This window comes from Martes martes (genome assembly GCF_963455335.1).
Source record: "Martes martes genome assembly, chromosome: 9".
In the NCBI taxonomy this organism is placed as follows: domain Eukaryota; kingdom Metazoa; phylum Chordata; class Mammalia; order Carnivora; family Mustelidae; genus Martes; species Martes martes.
This window is the reverse complement of record NC_137896.1, coordinates 23,110,956-23,115,681: the sequence shown is the minus strand read 5'-3', so window position 1 is coordinate 23,115,681 and position 4,726 is coordinate 23,110,956.

Here is a 4,726-nt window from a genome sequence, read left to right as displayed (position 1 = left end):
GGACAGCTTTCTGTTGTACTTGCTGGAAGGTTCAGAGTCCTTTCCAAGTCCTAGAGGACTCTCGGCGACCCAGCCCCTGACTACCTGTGTCACCTCACCTTATAAAACCCTCCCCCATCCCTGCTCCAGGGACCCTAGCGTGGTGACAGGGCCTCAAAGGCACCAAGTCGTTTTCCACCTCACGGCTTTTGTAGTAACTGTTCCTTCTGCTCAGAATATTCCTCCTCTGGCTCTTTCCCATCCTTCAGGTCTCACCTTGACTATCCGCTCTTCAGAGACCCTCCCTGACCGACCTGAATCACGTACCCCCCCAACTCTCCACCATGTTACCGTGGCCCTTCATAGCATGTGTCAGGATCTTTAATTCCCTTGGAAAACATTGCTTGCTTGTTTGTCGACGGATGCTCTGTGAGGGAAGGGGCCTCGTTGTCATGCCCCTCTCCTTGCCCGACTCGGTGTCAGACTTGTCCGTGTCCTTCGGACTCCTCCATTCTGACACCTCCTCTGGGTGTGTTTTCTTTCCTGGGCAATGAGGATTGTGTTCCCATCCTAGACACAGAAAAGAAGCTGCCAGACGCATGTCAAATTGGCTGAAGTAGCATTTTAACCCAGTCTTCCAATATCTTTATCAAAGAAGGACTTCCAGGCACTGAGGTACGTTGGCGACAGTTGCATTTCTGGTTGGGGATGGGTCCGAAATCACATCCTCTCGGTCTCCGTATCTGCCCTTCCTTTTCCTAACACTCCGCACCCCCAGTGGCTAGAAGAACAGAATCCTGAGAGGCCCGAGGTCCGATGTCCCTTTTGGGCTTTGCCCCATTAGCTCATCACTCATGGAAATCTCCCCCAAACAGCCCCGGCTCAGTAGCTACCTCCAGTTCTGGCTGCTACTGAGCTGTGAGCTCCAGGACTGTTGGCAATTGCTGATTGAGAACTTTGATAGAAACTGGGGACACCTGGACCCCCGATGTCCAGCTTGGCCCCGGCTCCCCTATATTCCAAGACTGTGTATCTCTATCTTTGGCCACTTTGCTCTCTACCCTGGATCTTGCCCTTTCTTTCCAACTCTGCTCCTAGCCAGGCACAAGGTTCCCTGGCTCTGCTGTAGGATTGTAGGTAGGGGACTTTAGCATTGTCGTCTTGGAAGGCAGCAATAGGCCCTCAGCCTAGGGATATCGGAGCCACCTAGGTCTGGGGGCCTAGGAGCACTGAGGCTGGAGTACCTCCTTGACAGTCCTTCCTAGCACTATCAGCACCTTAATGAAGTCCCTTGAGAACTGTGGTTCTCAGAGTGATTTCTGGAGAGAGTCCCTACAGCTCAGGAGGCTGGACATACTGAACGCCAGCCCGTGGGTGCCCCAGCGGCCCCCATGCTGTCCTCACCATGACGGCTTTCTCCTTTGCTGGCTTCCGTGGTTGGGCGGGGGGGGTGGGTAGAGCACTAACCGTGGGAGTGGGGTGCCCGTGGTGGGGGGCGGGTAGAGCACTAACCTTGGGGGTAGGGTCCCAGAGTGTGGCCTGGGCTCCCTCTGTCCCCATCAGGGCCTCCGTGTCCTCAGCTCAGCTGAGGGTCTAGACGGGATGATTTCCCTCTCAGCCTTCATGCTCCTGATTTCTCATGCCCTGCTGTCTTTAATTGGAGGGGGGGTAAAAAGCGGAGGTGAGGGGGATATAAAAAAAAGATATAGGAAAGTACCGAGAACAATTAACAAAGCATTGTACACATTTTGTCGTATTTGCCTCTAGTCTTCTGCCCCTGGATTCTAACACTTCAGTGTTCTAGTGACCCCAGTTTTAACACTCCAGGATTGTAAACCAAGGTGCACACACGTCTTGGCTTGGTACTCCTAATCTTGGGAAGCAAAGGCAGGAAGAAGGACTTTGGACTGTCTACACTAGCTACTCCGTGGGTGGGTTAGGTGGGATGAGAAGGTGATTATGAAGAGATGAAGCTTCCGGCGGTTCTAGAATCCCAGGGTCCTAAAGTCGGAGCAGCTGAGGTTACCCAGTCCAAAGCTGCAAGCCCTGTGCCCCCTTTGCATGGTTCCTCACTGCTGTCGGCAGGCTCATTTGCTTCTCGGCAGCCTCCTCCGTTGCTGACTGGCTCCAAGGATGCGAAAGCCCCTTTCTGTGTGTGTATCCCAACTGCTCCCTTGTAACCACCCCGTGGGCCTGCTTTGAGTCCACCACAAACCACACAGGCTCCCTCTGCTCCCGAACAGCTCTTCACATACAAAAGTTCAGTTGCATATTTACGTCCTTGCAGATCGTGGCAGTTGGTGCCTCTCGGGTGCATCCTGGATCTCCCCAGTGCTTTGTCATTTTTGTCTGTGCGTCATCTCAGCAGGACGGCATGCCCCCAGCAATAGAAGCAAACTTAAAGAGCAATGCCAGACCCATTTCTTCTGGATGGTTTCTCAGTCCCAGGTGTATACACCAAGCAGGTAATTCTAGAATTCAGACCCACATCGTATTTGGTATAAGCTAGGCTCATTAGAGGTTCTGATTCTCCAGGCTAATTCGATTGCTCGGGTCCGAGGAAAGAAACCTTCTGTCTGAGCATCTTCAAACAGCGAGCAGGGTTTCCCCACCTTCTGAGCTTCCTATAAATTGCTCAAGCATAGCCCCTTTGCCTCTGACCCCGTGAGAGTAAAACCCTATAGTCTTAAACTGTCTGTCAAGTTCAGTTCTTACACTCACTCAGCAAAGATTTATTGACTTTCTTCTGTGGGCAGATGCTCTGTAAGGTACTGGGGGACATGGACCAAGCTCTTGCCCTTTGGTTGGCAAAAAGACTGGGAAACAGTCTAAACGTCACCCAAAGGAGACCTGTATCATTTCATAACATGGAGAAGTCTCCATAGGATATGTTCCTGAAAGCGTCTGGACGTTTGTAATTTTAACAGATACTGCCAAATCTGGCCATGCATTTTAAACATACTTTGCCTGTAACACACAAGCAATAAAATACATACATCTTAAATGCACAGCTCTATTAGTTTCACAGAGTGAACATACCTGTGTACCACCCCCCCCCACCGCTGTGCTCAGTCTTTAGTGTTTCCTGCATTCCAGAGACCTCTCTCGTGCCTCATCCCTTCATTACTCTCCCCCAAAGGACCCCTCTTCCACTTTTGTCATCCTACATTAGTTTCACCAGCTTTGAACTACATACAGTGGAAAATGTATCTTTGAAATTATTTCTATATATTTTATTAATTTTTTTAAGATTTTATTTATTTATTTGACAGATAGAGATCATAAGTAGGCAGAGAGAGAGGGAGGAGGAAGCAGGCTCCCCGCTAAGCAGAGACCCGGATGCGGGGCTCGATCCCAGGACCCTGGGATCATGACCTGAGCCGAAGGCAGAGGCTTTAACCCACTGAGCCACCCAGGCACCCCATTTTCTATATATTTTATATACTATAGATATGTCCATGTGTTTGGAATTGGTGGCCAGTTGGTACGGAGGATTTCTCTGTGGTTGCTCAGCCTGACATCTGGTTGGAATCCTGGCTCTGCACCTGCGTGCTTCTACACGTCCACTGTCTCTGGTTCCAGGATCCTTTGATTCTCTGACTCTGAAACTCTGTGGTGTTACCAGGCCTGAATGGGGTGATGGACAGGAGAGCCTGGAAGTGGCCTGGTGTATCCCGAAGCCCATCCAAAGCAGACTGAACGCCAGTGTGCTCAACCCTTGTTGAGAGTGGGGTGCGGGAGGAGGCCAAGAGTGAGAACTTGGTGTCCTGGGAATCTTGAATGTCTCCTAAGTGTTCTGATTTCCTCATTTTGCTTTCTCTTCAGCCAAATTACTCCTTCATGCCTGTGGTCCCTGGTCTAGTTTTCTTCATGTGTGATTTCCCCAGGGGACCCCAGGGAGATGGGGATAGAGGTGGGGAAGAAAGAGACAGCATCCCATATTGGAGAGGGATGTCTCATTCTCTCTGCTTCTCTTTTTGTTCTGGTCTCTGCTGCGTCTTATCTGTGAGACTTGCCCATGATTTCTTTTCTCTGGGCCTCAGTTTCTCTGGATGTATCGAGGGTTGTGCCAAATGGTCCCAAAAGGGATTCTGTGGTTTCCTCTCTGAGTCTCCTTGCTCTCTGTTTCTGGGGGTCTGAGTCTTTTTCTGGGTGGATCAGACTCCCTGTGACTCAGTTTCTCTCTTTGAGCTCCTCAGTTCTCTCAGATGTCTCATGGCTTTGTCCCTGCCCCTTTGGTCTCTGAATCCCAGCCTCCCTATCACTTAGTAAGAGTGTCTCTCTCCGCCTTTGTGATCCCATGACAATGGGAGGTAAAAATAGCCCAGGGGCCATGCTGGTAGAGATAAAAGGGAATTTGCCTTTTGTGTCCTGTGGCCAGGCTGGGGGGGCTGTGACACGTGGAGATTGCTGACATAGCTCTCCTCCGCTGACCTTGACGGTGGCAATAAAAGGGGTGGCGCAGCTTTCAGCCCTCACCGTGGTGCTGAGGTGGGTGATCAGGGCTGAGGTTGGAACCAAGGGGTGAGGGTCCCCATGGGTGGGCACGAGTCTCTGTATCTGCGGGAAAGGATGCTCTGGTGTTTGAGAGTGTGTGTGTGTGTGTGTGTGTTGGGGGCTCACCAGGGAGGCTGAGATGGGGACCCCCAGGGAATCACTGAGTATTAGGCCTTTTGGGTTTTGAATCATGTCCCAGTTTGGGTCCCCGGGGCCCTTAGTTCCTCCGTTGCTGCCATATTCCAGTGCC